Source organism: Bicyclus anynana, chromosome 3 (genome assembly GCF_947172395.1).
Source record: "Bicyclus anynana chromosome 3, ilBicAnyn1.1, whole genome shotgun sequence".
Lineage (NCBI taxonomy): Eukaryota > Metazoa > Arthropoda > Insecta > Lepidoptera > Nymphalidae > Bicyclus > Bicyclus anynana.
Genome location: NC_069085.1, coordinates 12,183,379 through 12,203,155, shown reverse-complemented (window position 1 = coordinate 12,203,155; position 19,777 = coordinate 12,183,379). Strand labels below are relative to the sequence as shown.

Sequence of the window (19,777 nt, the reverse complement as noted above, 5' to 3'; positions counted from 1 at the left end):
GGTCAGTATGAAAAAAATTAAATCAGCTTATTTTCCCTGTTAGCCAATATTATTTTGTCTATGATTCTAATGGAGAAATCTAATAAAAAATACAAGATTTTTAGTAATATTTTGATTTCTATATCGTTCTGAAGAGTAGGCCCACTTTCGGACTTGTCCTATTAACTTTTATTATGTGAGGTATGTCTAGCTGTCGCAGGCTCATTCTAAAACCAGTTTATATATGACACGGTATAACTGCGCACCGAAGCAAGATCCTGCTTAGGTATACGGGCGCCAACCTCATGAACAGCGTAGATAAGCTAAATTTATATCTTTAGTTGGACAAATTTGCTACAGGCGAAATAGTGAGACAGTTCGTTTGCTTGTGACTATTTGCACGGAATATAAATTTTCTGCAAAGACGCTGAAAGCTAAGCTCTGAAGATTTTGTTTACCTACTTTAAAAAGTTGTGTGCGCTTAATCAATATTGTCTATAAGTACTGATATGAAGTACAGAGGTACAGTTTGTGGTATTGTAGGGGGTAACGTCTGGATTTATTTGACCGATTTTGAAAATTATTTTACCATTAGAAAGCCACGTTATTTGTGAGTTTCATAGGCGTTTTATTCTCGTACTAGCTGACGCCGCGCGGTTTCAACCGCGTGGTTCCCATTCCCGTAGGAATACGGAGATAATGTATAGCCTTCCTTGATAAATGTTCTATCTAACACTGAAAGAATTTTTCAAATCGGACCAGTAGTTCCTGAGATGAGCGCGTTCAATCAAACAAACAAACTCTTTAGCTTTATATATTAAAATTAAATTATACTATATATTAATATATATAGATTCTCTCGGGAACGGAAACGACACGGTTGAAACTGCAAGACGTCGGATAGTTAATTTTAATGATTCCACATAAACAGTTCAAAAAAACGTTTCATCAAAACCAACGAAAAATATTAGATATGGTTAGCCTAAACAACGCAATTATAATATATCCCATATATATTAATGAAATTTAACTTTCATTAAAACCGATTTCGTACACAATTAACATTGCATAAGTATTAAGTAATAAATTAAATTATTTTATACAGTACTATTGCTTTATGCTACCAATATATTTGATAATATTGTTTCTATCACAACCGAACGTTTACCAGAAACGTCGATGTAAATGATGAATGTAAATTAATTGTCGTAATGTTTGTCTTTTACAGGTAACTACCGCCGTTATCATTAGGGTGCGATCGTACTCAAGAGGCGGTAAGTGCGTCGGCAGTCTGTCTTGCAGGGTTTATGTAAATGGCCGCCCGCGCCCATAAAGCAGCCTTCGCCCGTGCGTGGCTCATTTGCATTCATGGGCCCGCATCGTAACCCTTGCTCGGCTGCTCGCTCGCCTCCGCCGACTCCTGCCCCGCGTAAAACTGCGGCCTTGCCTTTTGCAAAATAATTTACGACGCCCCATGTAATATGTGCAGGACACGATATGAGTTTCCCGATGAAGAGCGTGAGGTCGCGGCGTTGCCGTTCGATTTACATATTATATTAAACTCGCCGGCGTCGGGGCTTCTATTCCGCGTCGCCACCGGCCGTTACGCTCCAACTTTTCTCAATTTTTCCGCCCATAAAACGCCCAAAACGAAAGTTTCTCCGCCCGCCGCGTGAGGTCGAGTGTAAATACACTTTTTATAATGTACTTAGTCACTCTGTCGCCCCCCGAAACAGGACTTCTTTAATAAGGGGCTCGTTTCTTTTTTTTACTTTCCTAGAAATTTACATCATAAATAAACCTTAAAAATTATTTCGAGATTGTGCTTCGTAACTTTTTAACAAAAAAGCAATGTGCTGGATATTTATAAAGATCAACTTATTTGGTTTGTTCGAAAGTTTATATGTATACTACAACAGTGTGATACACTTATAATTTTATACGAAAACCCCGAAACACTGACTTAACATTAACAAGGTATTACTTACGCGGCCTAATACTGACCTTCGGACCTTTTAACTGTACAGTTCTATCTTATCGAAATTTCAGTCAAAATCATTCGAAAAAACAGTTTGTCCTACACTTGGACTATTTAATTGAACTGTTGAAAAACTTGTCTGTAGCCCGTATTTTAGAGATTTAACATCTGAAAAATTTTCACACACTGATTTGTCAGGTTGTCGCGGAAAATAACAAAGTAAAAAATATTAGTCATTTTAAATAACAATAGGTATAATACCTACCACAACACGATACTAAATCGGCTTAAGTTTGTTTAGGATGAGAAGGTATACTTATTGCTTAACGTATTTTCTTAGATACGCGATAAAACTTTCCATACTATTCAGACGCCATACCGTACGATAGTAGCGGATTTTTATCAACAGTATAGAGGGAAAGTTTTGTACAAAAATAACAAAGCGTATACAGATTTACTCGAACCATTTCCATATCTTACCTAATCCTTCTTTGCGTATATTACAAGACACTTGCTCACGTCGGCAAGCGAGCACTAAAGTAAACAACAACGCTGTATGTAACAACAGTGTTCACGTGTGAGGAGAGTTAATCCATGCATTATCAAATAACACTTGTTCACATACAATAGCTCGAAATAAACCAAACATCGTTATTGTAGAATTTTTATATATCTTGCGTTGATTTTATGCCCGGCATAACACACTTGTGTAAATTTATATTTGACGGCCTTCGTATCCGATCAGTAAACAGATGCTGAGTTTTTTTTGGTGGTCTTTGGTTGTGATTCACGTGAAAACAATTTCTTTAGCATGTTTTATTCACTATTAAATCTATTGTATTATAAACGGATATAGCACAAATAATTTGTACCTAATATCTAATATAATTTTTTTAATGAAAGAATCTGAAGACTGAAATTAATAATTAATAAGTCTACCGACGTCATGTTACAATAGCCTTTGTCAACAAAACAACCGAACAACTCGAAAATTGCCATTATCATTATTTTATTACGAAGTACAATTAATACTAATTTTCATCAATATTACCTATCTATAAAATGAAAATTGAAAAGTATAAATGTTCAATTGTCCAATGACCAATTTGAGAGTTGGTAGTGACTTAAATAGTCTCAGATTATTCTATAATCAAGAAATAAATGTGAAAACCTGATATTTCAAGTAATGAAATTTCAAAATGTCAATTTACCTAATTAATAATAAATTGTGCTAATATGTAAACTGTTCGATAACGGTCGCACTGTAAACTAACACATAATAATAATTTATTTCCCCTCAAAATGGACGAGACTGTACAAACACGGACAGTTCGAAGGACACAGATAGTACGCTCGCGTGACGTGTATGACGTACTCTGTCTACCGTCATACCATGGTCGCCCCTCTTGGTAAAACTTTCCGAAATTTGACGCACGCCACCAACCCTTTGTCATTTTTCTTTATTTATCTAAGCAGTGCTGACGACATTTCCTCGCTATCTTTAAACAATAATTATCATTGTGTATCATAATTTATAGGCTATTAAAATAGGCTGACTACTTTAATGGCCCATTTCAGGGTCAGGCCTTCCTCCTCAGAAAAGAGGGGATATAGAGCTTAGACCCAATACGCACACCTTCTGCAGCGTTTGATTCTTTAACGATCAGATTAATGATAACGCGGAGACCGAGCGATAGCTTTAAGTTTTCTCTGAGGCTCGGGGATGCAACCACCAGCTTCCCATCTCTAGGCTGATAATGATTACTGTCAATTTCTTAATAGAAAGAAAAGATCAGTATTACAACACCCAGGAACTCGTGATCCGAATCCACAAAGGCTAATCATTGGATCTTAAAGGCAGTGCCTTGAATAAAGCTAGATTATAATAATGAAAATGAATGTCTTTGTTGTTTTTGCAGCTCTACCTAATAGAGTGGAGCGGATCGATGGTTTAATTTAGTCTTATTTGCGCGCGGGTAAACGGGCCGAGAAGAACAGAGCACTCGAAGGCTGACTCCATGTCCCGATAGCGTCAATCTAACGCTCAATTAACCGAATGCGATTATCCGATCTGTATCCAGAATCATGGACGATTTCCGCGCGGCGCCCGAAGACAAACGCGCAAACTTTATTAATTAAGCCGTGTCTTATCTCTTGTTAGCACTCATTCTATTATTTGTCTTTTCACCGCTCATTTCCATAATTTCATCGGCGAGTAATTACCTACGACTAAGCGGGGAATTTCGCATTTTGTTTGCATATTTTTGTCAACGTTCACCTTCTAAGATGGACTTGAAAGTAAAATGTCGATATCTTACGTGGGTTTCGTTATAATGTTCTGGAATTTTGCGTTTTTTCCATAGTAATCGATTGTGCATCTGTGACCGGAACCTATAGAAATAAGCTTAACCTTTTACCTCACTAATGATTTTAACGTTACTTAAACGTAATATACAAATTTTAAAATTAAGATCTTTTAAAGGTGCGCCATATTTTACACCTCTAATAGTTATTTCCATATATTTCCGAAGATTATTTTATAATCTACCTCTTACAACTATCTCGTATAACTTAAGCGTAAATTTGTCGAATTTGTCGCTGTCCTGTAGAAAATCTGTATTTTTTTTGTTTTATTATTTCTCTCCCCCTTTAACGTTCACAAGTGAGTACGATAACGGATGGGGATTGAACCTAAAATCTCTCAGGTTTGATTAAGGTTTATAAACTGTATCGTATACGTCGCGAGCAAAGCAGTTTAGTTTTATTTCTTGATTTCCTTGAATTTGTTTTACCTGTGGTCATGTAAATATTATATACCAGCTCTGTATATAATATTTACATGACCACAGATCTTAGTAATACATTTAGATGCATTTTAGCATTTATGTCTTCAATACAAATAGTAAAAGAACTTACCCGTCGGTCACCTTACAATATAATGGATGGATGGAACACTTACAACACTAGGTTCAAGTTGTAACTTACAAATAAAATAAACCAAACAAACAATCGAATTATTCTGAGCTTTGATCAGCTATGTAAATATGACCTCAAACTCAAACGTTAGTTCGACCATTGTTTCCGCCTCTATAAGTTGTTTTTGTTGATGAAATGATGCGTCAGTTGCGGGGGAAGGGGTGCGAGACCGGGTGAAGGGGTTCGGCCACTCTGTCCCCCACTGTGTGTTTAATTAGCTTAATTGACATCGCGAGGCGCGGTGTCCGAGCGTTTGTTTGCGCTATTGTGTTACTGGGTCCGGCTAGTACCGCGCCGATGCCTCTGTTGACAAGGAGTGCGCGCTTCGATACTGTATCTTACAGTGGTGTGTTTCGAAACCGTATGTGCGTCTGTTTCAAAACAGAGTACCACCTACTCGATTCTTGATAGCTCTATAGAGAATCATTAAATCGAATAGGCTAATCTTCAAACACCATACACAACACATTTCTTTACTGTGTGTTACATACTTAAGTTACCTATACTTAACATTTGCCAAGAAATTCACATTATGGTAAACTTTTTTATTCTACTAGAAGTTGAAAATGTGGACTGTAAGACCCGGGCAACACAATCACAAGCAACACAGCGTCTTCGCCGGCGAAGACTAGCTTCCCGATATCTAACGTCACCCGGTTTTCTAACTCACGATCTCGGGGGCGTCCGGACTGATTCACTCAGGTCAGTCTTATAGGAGTCAGGTCTTATAGGAGACGCCCTTAGAGAGTCGTTCCGTCCTCTATCTTTATTTCAGCCTTCGGGTCTCATCAGGCGATGCTTCTGCGCTCGCCCAAACCCCCCGGTGTCGCCGTAATGGTCCCACATGGAGCCATCGGCACTTAACATGAAAAAAAAAGACTGTAAGACCAATCATCAAGTTCGTTGATGACACTCCCATGATATGCCGGCGGCGGGAGGGGAAGGACTGCGCGCGGGGCATCGCTATCCCCCTCCCGGGCCGTGCGCACCATCGGGAGTGTTACGAACGAATTTGGAATTAGGTTATAGTGTTATGTGTTTATAATCTTTGTGGTCAAAAGCTATGATAATAATCACATTTGTGTATGTAAAATGCCTCCGATGTCATGCACAGTCCCATACATTCATGTAAAGTCTAAACGCTGACTCAATGCAGCGTCATATGGCAAAATTTTGTATTACATGGTCATTCGTCCTGAGTGCGCTCTTCCGCCACCCACGTGCTGTTCAAACATTAAAATTTATTTATTCCGTAAGTGTGCTGCAGTCGGCTTCCTACTTCGAGCTAGTTTCCAAATTAAATGTTTAATGCCGGAGGCTAGGAGTCTTGTCACTGTATAATGTATTTGTACTTAATATATAACAATTGTTTTATGCTATGTTCTTATTTTAAACGTCTGAGTTATCTTTTTTTTAAATTCTTCTCTTTGACTTCTTTTTCTTCTGTCTTCTCTCTGACCTGGTTGTGATGTTTGTTAAAGATTTAAAATTCGAAAACATCTTGTCAGTTTTGATATTTTTTTTTTTGTCTAGCACTGGATTTGCTGAAGAAAAAAAAGAATAGGTAAACGCCAAAGGGTCAACAATTTAAGGGTTTACGAACACTGTGCTGTGTTCGTAAACCCTTAAATTGTTGACCCTTTGGCGTCACAAATTTTACAACAACGCAATTTTTTCATATACTTAGTAGTACACTACAGTTCGTTTCATGTAGGATGGTGCGGGTGACAGTTCGTTTAACTCTTGAAAGTTTGCCGCGATACACGACAGTAGGACGTATTATGAACGTCATACAGGCGACTGTCACCATACCCATGTTATCTGAAAAATACTTTAACGAAGTACACTAACGCATTTACTTATACACAAACACTCACAAAATAAACTCTTATGTTAAGTAGTATACATCACAAAATATTGGTAACACAAAACAACCTTGTTCAGAATTTTCTCACAGTTCCAACGAATATACATACAGGAAGTTCACCGACATAACTCCCGCATGTTATTATTGACTTATCTCTCAACTTGTGGCAGTGTACGGCAAAGTTCACCGATCGGTTCCTGCTAATGAATATGTCCAGCTCTTGTGATACGTAGATGTGTGATTAATCTCGCTCCATACAAAGGCGCCCGATTGTTCCGGCCCTCCACATGATCGATCATCCAACTCCCAGGAATAAAAATAATAATAAATAATAGGGTGCCAACGCTATTGTTCAAACAATGCTCGCGTGTCGGCTATAGTTTTAGCAGCTACGGCATTATACGCCATGATAGAATTGTTAATACAACAGAATATATCTCTAGTAATATTAATTCTCTGAAACTGGTTAGAATATACCAAACGTATAGGATAACATAGTGTTCCAAATATACATAATATGATAATTTATCTAATGGTTATCACAATAATAGCTTCATAGACATACCAGCGTCCTGCGGTTTCACTTGCGAAGTTCCCGTTCCTGTGTGAATAGGATTGTAAAATATAGCCTATGTGGTTGATAATTTAGCTCAAAAATCGATTAAATGGTTTAGGCGTCAAAGCGTAAATAATCAAACTCAAGTTCCCATTTATAATATTGGATTACGTTCAGAAGTGATATAATTCTTTTATACAGGGTGTTGCGGTGTATTTTAAAATACGCAATCATAGTAGTAAGACTGTCGATATCGACGAGATATTGCATCTGGCACGTGCGGAATGCTAGTAAGCTACTCAATGAATAAGTTTGGCTAGGGCATTAATATAAGGATGCGATTTAAGGGACACAATTTAAGATCTATTTACTAAAGAACCTTTTTTAATCCGAAAATATTTATTTAAGAACACATGTTCTTTGAAATTTTTAATTAATTTTCCTTGATGAATATAGCCCTAGAGTTATGGGAAATACTCCCGAACCCCCTGTATAAATATTTTTTACCTAGAACCTTAATTCATTCACACGTTGTGATTTTTGTGTGTATGCGTAATTAACACCCTATGTCTCACTGAAAAGTGAATGGACAAGACATGTTGCGCTCATTCATAGACAATACCCAAGCTAATGTATTGCGGTGTCAGGCAAAATAGTCTAAAAAAAGTTTACCAACGCAATAACATTAGGTAGGAAATAAATAATCTCAACTAGAACAACCAACTGGTGCAACCGGTTGGTTGGTCTTTGTCTAAAATTATACTTTTATGTGATTCACATAAAAGTATACTTTTAAAGCAAAACTTGGTTTATAACCCTTTCAATGGCCTTTCGCCATTCTTCAGACGTTGCCGGTATACCAATGCGTGTGAGTCTCGTTCTGCTCATAAATAACTTGATATGAACGCTCTAAATCTCATTACGGGAACTGTAATAGCTTTCCAAGGCTCCGCTGTCGGTTGTGACGGGAATATAAAGCAAGCCTGATTTATTCCTCCAAATTAAACGCATCATTGTACAGTTTAGGGTAAGAAGAACAATGGCAGTCAGATAGGCTGTTTCCACACACTTTTAAACAAAACATCAGGAGAGATAATTATCAGTATATTCACCATAAATCTTCTTCGAAGCTTACAATTGTATTACGTCATGATTACGTACTTATTGAAATGTAAATCAATCATTGTGTATTCAAATTACCATTAACTGCATTATTATGCAGTGTCATTTGTCTTGACATACAATAAAGTAAATATTTGTCTAATTTATACATAGGTAAATTGTATTTATCTAGTAGGTACATATTATTTACTACTTTTCTTAATTTACTTATATAAACCCTTTTAAATCCTGCATATGTTTTTTATGATAAGGTGGCGTTATTTTAATGTATCTTTTTTCTATATTTCTTTTGTTAATATGGTGTACAATAAACAACAATTCGACGTTATTTTGAACAAAAAAGTGAACGGATACTTGTAAAACCGCCGGTTTCTTTGCGCCTGTCTCCGGGAATACTCGATAGCGTAATACCTAAACAAATGGCCTTCTTTGTCCCCCTTATTTCAGTGAGTTATGTCCTTAAGATAACATCTTTATAAGTAGGCACGAGTATGAGGTAGACATGATTCTTGGTTTTATTGTTATATTTATTTAAATATCATTGGCGGCACATGTAGTTGAAGATTTTAAAAACACAAGTCACTACTACTTCATTTATCACGAAGCATTTGTCATGGTGGGGCGAAAACACACACCTTATTATCAACAAAAACTTGTTCTGAAGCTGCAATCAAGACAATCCCTATTCAACTTCTGAGTGGCTAAAGCATCAAAAACAATATAAAGAAACAGAAAGTAGCAGCTGCGCTGAGAAAAGTTTCATGAGACGGTTGCACTTTTCGCAAGTTTTTTTTTTATTTCTCGAGCTATTCACGAGAGGATCGTTTCCAATCAGGGTCCATTTAATTGGCATAGACTGAACTCTGTAAACACGGTGCCGATCTAGATCCAACGTTTCTTAATTTTTTTGATTCCCATCGAACCTTTCTACGTTGTTCTTGAAATTACATATATGAGTATAAAGTTCGCAATGATGGTCTTAAAAGAACTCATTTTCTTAAAGTCTTTTTTTGTTATTTATTTATGAGCTACGAGTAAGTTAGCTGTTTTAAATTGCTGCTCTACTTTTTATGCTGCTGTTTTTATCGTGTGTGATTTTTCGCGACAAAGTTAGATACCTGTTTAGTTTATGAATGAGTTAAAAACTTACAAGATAACAAAAATTAAAAACAGCATAAACAGAGTTACTGTAGTAGCCTTAACTTGAAGATATAGTTAAAGAGTTTGTCTTAAACCAGTCGCTGTCGACATTTTCCAACATTTTAAATTTTATAACATTTTACTATTAAACTTTCATATTTAACTATCCAAATTGCAATATCTCGCAAATCCTGTGAAATATAAATAGGTCTTTTGTGATTTGGGTATAATTTGAAATTTGACGAATTGGATTTAGATAGCACACAGTGGCAGCGGAACATTAGCGGCGCGAATCGATCCGATCTCTGATGCTGAACAAAGAGAGATGAAATTTTAATCGGTCGCGTTGTCTGCCATCGCAGAAGTTGTCCGGCGCGGCGAGCCGGCGCCAGCGTTCGCTTGTATTGTAATGATGAGTGAGCTCTCTGCATAGAGGAATTAGAAAATGGAGATGCCTCGCACTCAAATTCACGAACAAAATTGTCTGTCGTTTTTTTGAGGGGGAGGAGGTAAACTCTCACATCGAAAATATTTAACACTATTAAAAATATTCTATGTCCATACACTACACACAACTATAAATTTGACTCGCAATACACACACGCGTAATTTTTACACAAACTAACAAAACAAACACATTGCTTAGACTATCCACAGATTAAATACATAGAATATTCGATTACTGATCGATGTTTGGCTGTTTCGTCAAAAGAATCGATCCATTATATAAATTGTTTTAATTACAAATTTGATAAAATTAAGGTTTAAATACATTCAAATGAAACGATACTCCATCTATTACTAAACTACAAGTTTTTGGCCGTTTTTTATGCCATTAACTACACAAACCGGCATTTTTAGGGAGCTCTTTACACGACGAAAACGATTACAACAATGAAACATCGATTCTATAGCAGCAATTTTTATAAACGCGTTAGATCATAGATTTTTGATCTTTGCCAGAGGGGTAACGGTTAGTGAGGCAGGTCCTGTTATTGAAATGGGTCTAAGGCTCTCTGCTTTACGAACTGCGCCAATGCCGCTGCGTTTGTGTTACTATTAGGGACGAACGGCTTTTGTTTGTAAATCGAATAATTGAATAGATTTTTTGTATACGACTAGCGGACTTGTTACTTCATCCGTCTTGAGTCATTTTCGTACAACCTTTTGTCCCCTTTCTCGCTAAGTTATTAAATTATTAAAATTCCTTCCTTAGCTAATGCGTGATGTTAGTTATTGACGTGCTACCTCTCAGTTAGTCAAAATTCAAAAGTCTAGTAGAAATCTGTGAAACCTGCTAATAATATAATCGTTAGAATGGATGAAACTGTAAAAACGATAGCTCATTCGACGCGGAATACAATTCTTGAGAATTTTTGTTTCTTAACAAAATAAAGATTTTGCTTCAACTTTTAATAATGATCAGTTTGGGCTTGATGTCAGTTATCCTCTACATATTATACGAGTAGATAAAGCCCTTAACGATTTAATGAGATGTATAAATAGTGAAATCAAATCCAGAGCTAAAATTCGAAGATATTTAATTGCTAGTTTGTTGTACAATAAAAAACATTGCAATATTTGACTGTTGACATTGACATTTTGATTTTTTTCCTTATATATAAGGAAAAAAGAACAAAGTATGTCAACGTCAAACAAAAACTTTCTTTACATCAAATTCTAATGTTTAAACTCGAACTTTGACATTTCCTTTAAATTCGCTATACTAATTACAATAAATATCATAATTTTATTGATAATTTTATTTATAAGGAAAACTTATTATTATTTGGCTTAGACAAGAATTAGTATTTTTTAATGATTGTTTTCCTTATAACTAATCTTAAAGATTGATATTTACGTATATTGTGATCTACTGAGAAAACCACATGTAAATCGGCCCATTAGGTACCTAGTTTATGAAGTATCAAACAGTAACATGACTAACTTTCGTTCTACTAAAAAGCTGTAGGTATGATTTTAAAAAGTAAAGTTTTCTAAATATATGCATCTTAAGGCGTCGCGACGCGAAGGAAGATTTTCTTATTAGTTTACATTTTTAAATTTAAAAGTGCAGGGCTCGACTAACACACAGGTAGAAATTCATCGGAGGAATCGATTTTCACTAAAAGCCATAGTCGCCCATCACTAGCGACGACTGAATAAAACATACGCCGGAGTGTTGGCGGATCGCAGGTGACCCCCGCTCTGAATATAGAGCTGATCGATTCTCGACTCCGTACCGTTTGATTTACGATTGCTTTTAGAGTGATCATACGCGATTTTCGCACTCAAAATGATACAACAGCCTATAGGTCGATTGAATTTTTGTTATTTCTCTAGGGCTCTGAAATCCTCTGTGAAAGATTTGAACGTGCTCGGCATTTAAAAGGTCTTTAGAAATCACTATATTTGCTTCAATTTCACTTTGATTGTATTCCGAAAACAGAGCTCTGATAGAGTAATAGGTACGAGTACCTATATCTGTGTTTATAGTGCTGTCGTTTCACTTATTCGAGTTAGTTAGCTAATGTATCATATACCAATGTCACCTGTATGTATAATAAAGACAAGATAAATAGAGATACTACAAGTCCAAATTACATTGCTTTTGGTTTATATTTACGAGTATCATAACTTCTTTATCAGAATATATTTAAAAAGCTGTATTTGATATTAATTTAATATTTATATTATACAGAATACGATGGGAATTGCGGAATAAAAAGTTATATCAATCCTTAATAAATAGTTAAGTTGTTGTAGAGTGCTTCTGAGTTCGTAGCTGAGCCGGCGACCGGTGGCAATCTCGTTAAAATCTACGACGAAACTCTGCAATGGCGTTTTCCTGCCGTCTTCCATAGATACGAGATTTTACTTATCAGTAAAATCTTTCCGAAGTTTCCTTCTACTTTAAAAGCAAATTTGTGATTAGTCTTAAGTTAGATAATCATTTGTGTTATTTAAGTTATTTAACGTATTTGGTATATACGAGTCGAGTACCTATATTTAGCAACATTTATTATTGACATTTTAATACTCGTAAGACTGAGTAATTGGTCGTTGCGTTTCAGTAGCGTTCAAAAAGCGTGATGTAATTTTTTTCATTATTACAGTTAGAGTTTTGTTATTGATCTCCTCCTCCATGCCTCACAATCTAAAAGACAACATGTTATGAAACAAAGTTTCCATGTCTGAAAGCAATAAAGTCATAAATTACATAAAATCTAATGCGACGTATCCCGAAAGATATGTAACTGTACATTTGAGGTTTTTATACTCCTATGCATGTATGTAATATGATAAATAAAACAGTATCTCTCTTTTCTTTCTTTTGTTGCGTATTTACGCAAAGTTAAGTATATAGAGTACGTTATTTGTGATACTTTGTATTTGTATGAGCGTTTTACGTGATTAAATCGATTTTTATACAACACTACTAAATATAGCAGTAAATTACAATTTCAAGGCTAGACTTCGGGGGTTCAAGAGTGCCAAGCACCCATAGATGTCCACTCTCACGGGAGTTGTCGTTAAGGATATATGTCGAGTCCTTATCGTCTGCGCTACGAGTAATGACGTCTTCGATGGCAGGCTAATGGCCTCCGCGGGACCACTTAGATACGCAAATGAGCATTGAAAAGCCATCACGATTACACACATAACCGACTGTACTGAAAGTGTTCGGAAAAGCTTCATTTACTTTACTACTCTATCTTGGTCATTTTTAGCATTTAAATCTAAATATATAAAACTCAAAGGTGACTAACTGACATAGTGATCTATCAACGCACAGCCCAAACCACTGGACGAATGGAGCTGAAATTTAGCATGCAGGTAGATGTTATGACGTAGGCATCCGCTAAGAAAGGATTTTGATCAATTCTGCCCCCAAGGGGATAAAATAGGGCATGAAAGTTTGGTTGAAACTTTGTCAATTAAAAACCGATTTGGCTGAAATTCGAATGGAAATAGATTTTAGGTACTCTGGATTAACACGTAGGCTGCTTTTCATCCCGAAAAGATCCATGTTTCCCGAAGGATTTGTGAAAAATTAAATTTCACGCGGAAGAAGTCACGGGCGTCCTCTAGTACGTAATTAAATCACATTCTGAGTCGTTTTTACACAGCAGCACAATGTATAAAACCTACTCAGTAATTTCTGTAATCAACAACCCATATTCGGCTCACCCAATGCGGATTGGCAGACTTAGCACACGGAGAGAATTGACAAAATACTCAGGTAAGTATGCAGGTTTCCTCGCGATGTTTTTCCTTCATAGCTTAAGATATGTAATTTCTTAAAATGCACATACTCGTAAATAAGAAGTTGGAGGTGCATGCCCCAGACCGGATTCTACGCCCTCCAAATCGAAGGCAAAGGCAATATCCACTGGGCTATCACGGCTCATAATAATACTATAATCGGTCAGTGCGTCGTGCAATAATTGTTGATATTACAGTTCCACATGACGATAATCTGGTTAAAGCCGAAAAGGAAAAAGTATCAAAATACTTGGACCTTGCTCACGAGATTACCGCCATGTGGAATGTTGAGTCAACTATTATTGTTCCGATAGTTGTTTCAGTCAATGGTCTTATAGCGAAAAGCTTCGACCAACACCTTAAGAAGCTTTCGCTTAACTGTTGGATCAAGAGTCGGATACAAAAGGCAGTGATTCTTGAGACGGCGCGTATTGTGAGGAGGTTCCTCACTCTGGAGCCCTGACCACCGGTTGCTTGGGCACTCAAATGTCCCGCAGCGGGAGGGTGATTTTTTTTTATAAATTTTTAATAATGTTTTGTATTTTATACTTATATTGTTAAAAATTTAAAAAAAAGAAGTAATAAATAAATGAGAGAAAAAAAACTATAATATGTCATCCTTTTCCATTCACCTCTATCTTACGTGATATCCGACATTGAGTGACATGTTTACACAAAAACTATAACATTACGAAAATTTTGAATTTTAGGATTGTGTGCATCAAACTAATTTTATCCTCTATTATAACCCTGCCACTAAAGCTGATGTACTCAGTGACCCATTTTATCTTGGGGATTTAAGCAGTAAGTCATTTGGGTCCTGCAAAACAGTGGACATATTAAATCTATACTAATATTATAAAGCTGAAGAGTTTGTCTGCTTGAACGCGCTAATCTCAGGAACTACTTGGTCCGATTTGAAAAATTCTTTTAGTGTTAGATAGCCCATTTATCGAGGAATGCTATAGGCTATATATTATCCCCGTACTCCTCCGCGAACGGGAACCACGCGGGTGAAACCGCGCGTGTTCTTTCTAGTGTTGAACTTTCTAGTTGTCCTTAAATTTCGCATGGGAAAGCTTTGTAATTGGTTACGAGCACGACGTACGGTTGTTACTAGACGCCGCTGTTATTATATTGAGTGACAGCATAAACAGTTCTGTGAACGACCGGGTGTGTTGCGAAATTATGCCGCCATTATTGCGACATCGATGTAATTGCAACGAAATTTGAGCTGATATTTGCACTAAGATACGGATTATATTACTGCACTGAGTATAATATTAATCCTCTATAATGTTCGATAGTGCGATTGATTTGTGTGCATGTAAGTTGCAAGAGGTAAGTATTAGGTAGGTCAGCATCATTCATCATTAACAGCCAATATTCTTAGGCAGCGTGGACACCGTCACGCTGCCAGTCGCGTCAGTGATTTTGTGCAATAATGTTTTATTGTAGTTATTAATAATGTTTTATGTTGTAATTATTGATAATGTTGTGTGTTGTATTTGTTGATCATAACTAATTGTTTTTGTGTGGGCATGGAGAACATGACGGGCACGGAAGTTGAGTGTTTATGGATTCTGAAAGGATCCTTTAAACCTACACCAAAAGTCACAAGTCCTGGGATCTGCTCGAGGTGTTTCCTCTACCACAAATTAATGGGGCAATCACTGTCGCTGCTATACCCGTCACGAAACATTCACATAGATAATGTAGATATTTAAGGTAACTCTCGGGTATGCAAGTTTCCTCAAGATGTTTTTCCTTCACTGTTAAAGACACGTGATATTTAATTTCTTATAATGCACTAACTGAAAAGTTGAGGTGCATGACCCGAACCGGACTCGAACGTACACCCTCCAAATCAAAGGTAGAGGTCATATTTACTGGGCCATCATGACTCGTATCAGGTAGGTAAACATAAGCACTGGCAATATTTATTCGACTTATTATCAAACGGCATGACCATTATTGAAAAACACCCGCTAGAAAGTAATTACCTTATGTAGGTAAAATTATATTTAAAGAGCAATTGTAGATTTGCTCATGTGTCTTTCTATGCATTTTTATAATAATTATGCCCTCAGCTTATTTATTTTTAGTTGTTTTTAGTTATCGCATATATTTATATCGCGGGTATTTGTACTGTCATTTACATGTATAGGGATAGGGTGACTTTACGATATTATGAGGTAAGTTGTTATCGTAGAATAATTCAAAGTAATAAATAGATAAAAAGATTAAACTAAGTTAGTGGATAATATACAAAAACTAACGAAAGTGCCGTGTCCTCCGGATCGTTTGTCGCGTATAATGTTCAGACATAAAATGTTATACTACTTACAATAGCGGCAATCCGAGCGGTCGTTACTGTCCACCCCTTAAATAAGGGTCGTTTTGCGTTTTTATTGAATGCTTCAACATTATACCTATCACTGACTCAGTGTATCAGTGGTGTGCAATTCGTAGATGCAAAAATGCACTACCTACTCTGAGGTACGATCCTGTATTGGAAAAAGATTTTCCGTTTTGTATAATTTGTACTATCTAAAGAGCCGTGATAGCCCAGTGAATATGACGTCTGACTTCAATTAAGAGGGCGTACGTTAGTTTCGAATTCGGTTTGAGGCATGCACCTCCAACTTTTCAGTTGTGCATTTTATCATGTAATTCAAATGGTGAAGGAAAACATCGTGAGGAAACCTGCATACCTAAGAAAATCTTAATTCCTGCATACCTGAGAAAATCTTAAAGTCTGCCAATCCGGTTTAGGCCAGTGTGGTGGACTATTCGGCTACCCTTCTCATTCTGTGAGGAGACTCGTGCTCGTACTTGACTCGTGCTGCCGAATATGGGTTGTTAATGATGATGATGATGATGATGATGATGATGATGATGATGATGATGATGATGATGATGATGATGATTTGTATATATATCACCTCTTCATCACTTTAGCCATCCCCACAACGAAGTATGGCTGTCAGTACGCGAAAAGCTTTTGTCTTCCACCACGAGCTTATAATCAATTGTGGATAATCTCGTCCTATAATAATGCCTACCCTAGATAAAAACCTTCTTCACGCCACTGCTCTGTACACACGAGTATGTACGACTATAACAGAGAGTAAGTGCGTCGAGTGTTTACAAACTGGACAAAGAACTTCGTTTCCGTTAATGCAAGGGTTCTGTTGTAGCAGGAAATGAATTTGCTATTGAGGTACTTGGTTAACTTGCAAGGAAATTTACACGTTGTTTTTTTTTTCGTTATTTCTTGTTTTTGTTAAGAATTTTACTTTACAGATAACATAAACTTAATATTTTATACCTTGAGAAATCGAGAGGAAGTTTACTTGGCTGTCTTATTCTAACAGTTTTAATGTTTACAGTGAAATTACACAAATTGGACTTTTTGAATCGGTTTATGTGTATTAAATATTGTTTTAATTGTTTAATACAAAATTAAAACGCGTTTCTTTAACATACTTCTATCTACAAAGTTTAAACAATCTTAAATGATCTAAATAACTAGAGCCATCTTCCTCTTGCATCTTTTAAATTACAAATGACATTTTACTAAATCCTATTAAACATCTTTGATCATAAATAACACTCAACCATGAACGTAACACGATGCAAAACACAATTATTTCAGTACTATCAATAATGATTGTAGTTTTTTTTTTTTAAATATTCACGTTTTCCCTACTACTACATGGATATCTTCAAGACAAGATGCCTTCGAGACGAGCGCGTTACACCATAGGCTGCATCATCGCTTTCTATGAGGCCTAATTGGAGCCGAGTGCTGGCTTATAAATGTAAGAAACGTGTCGTACGACTCCATACGATTACTGTTAGCGCTCTTTTTACCAAACCAATCACCCCGAGGCGTATGACGTAATCGCTGGCCTATAGCAGTGCAATTAGTAACAAACAATCAAGAGTTACTAGTAGATAGAGTAATTTATACGCCACCGTTCACCGAAGAAGCGCCGGTTGGTGTAATAACAATGCAGAAAAGCCGACCCGCCGTGGCGCCGGCACAGCTGTAAATGGACTTCGCTTTATTAATGACCAACTATGAAATAAATGTTATTGTTTGTCATAAACTTCGCTTTACGCGTCTGTGCTTTTGACTTGTGTTATTTGAACACTGCTGACAATAATCTGCACCTATATCTTACATTTGTAACCCCTGACGCGTTCAACGTCGATGTCTGTCTGTAAAAAAAGTATAGTCCCGTGTAGCTGTAAATTGGTCATTAATAAAACTGAACTTCGCTTTATTAATGACCAACTATGAAATAAATGTTATTGTTTGTCATAAACTTCGCTTTACGCGTCTGTGCTTTTGACTTGTGTTATTTGAACATTGCTGATAATAATCTGCACCTATATCTTACATTTGTAACCCCTGACGCGTTCAAAGTCGATGTCTGTCTGTAAAAAAAGTATAGTCCCGTGTAGCTGTAAATTGGTCATTAATAAAACTGAACTTCGCTTTATTAATGACCAACTATGAAATGAATGTTATTGTTTATCATAAACTTCGCTTTACGCGTCTGTGCTTTTGACTTGTGTTATTTGAACATTGCTGATAATAATCTGCACCTATATCTTACATTTGTAACCTCCCCGCGTTCAACGTCGATGTTTGTCTGTGTGTCCCGTCTAGCTGTGAATGGAATTCGCTTTATTAATGACCAACTATGAAATAAATGTTATTGTTTGTCATAAACTTCGTTGTACGCGTCTGTGCTTTTAACTTGTGTTATTTGAACATTGCTGATAATAATCTGCACATATATCTTACATTTTTAAATCCGAATCAAAAAGTGGGCCGTTATAAGATTGACGTCGATGTTTTTCTGTCTGTGGCATCGTAACTCTTAAGCGGATAAACCGATTTCTATACGGATTTTTATCCATATAAAACGAAAGTTCTCCGCCGCGTAGGTCTGTCTCGTCTGTTTGTTCGCGATAAACTCGAAAACTACTGAACGGATTTTAACAAGTAATTTTCTCATTGAAATACAGTACAATGTGTAATGTGTTTGCTTTGCTTTCAGTTTAATTCAATAAGTAAATAAATTAAGCTATAATATTGAACATGGCAAAAGTTTCGCGAAGTAGTTTCCTCGCGACCTATCCATTTTCGAAGGCTTTCATATTTAGTAATTCTACAAGTTGCAATGCTTCTCGAACGTAAATTCAATATCAAAACTCGTAACAGTGTTGTGTTGTCGTAATAAAATGAACATTATATCGCATATGTGAATTTTGAAATTATTAATAAGAAGTAAATGCATGCAATACTAACATGAACATTGTTTAATAAGGGTACAAAGGAGGCAAAGTAGTTATTGACGTTGTATCACGTGAGTTTTAGTCGTGTTTGACAATCTATACTAATATTATAAAGCTGTAGAGTTTGTTTGGTTGAACGCGCTAATCCCAGGAACTACTGGTTCGATTGGAAAAATTACTCTTCTAGTCTTAGGCTAGCCAATTTATCGAGGAATCATCTCCGTATTCCTACGGGAACGTGAACCACGCGGATGAAACCGCGGGGCGTCAGATAGTAAATTAATATGAATAATACTCACGATAGTTTAAATACTAAATTTAAATTCTAAAATATTTTATTGATATTTATTAAATATTTCGGTGGTTAGCCTGTGTAGCTTTCTGATCGTATAGGCCTAGAGATATTCATCAACATCATTAACAGCCGAAGGACGTCCATCGCTGGACATAGGCCTCTTACATGGACTTATAAGTCGGCCACTAAAATAGGCTGACAATGAAATATTTCATGTTTTTTAAAAAAACATTACATTGTATGTTATAGGTGTGTACAGCGATCTTATGATAATTTATCGTTTAC

The 19,777-nt window shown here is 36.3% G+C and overlaps 1 protein-coding gene across 9 annotated transcripts in view; it reads left to right on the top strand.

Annotated features, from left to right (window-relative positions):
* LOC112056791 (protein muscleblind) overlaps positions 1-19,777 on the top strand; it is a 206,563-nt gene that overhangs the window by 142,167 nt on the left and 44,619 nt on the right. The gene's annotated exons all lie outside the window — the stretch shown is intronic.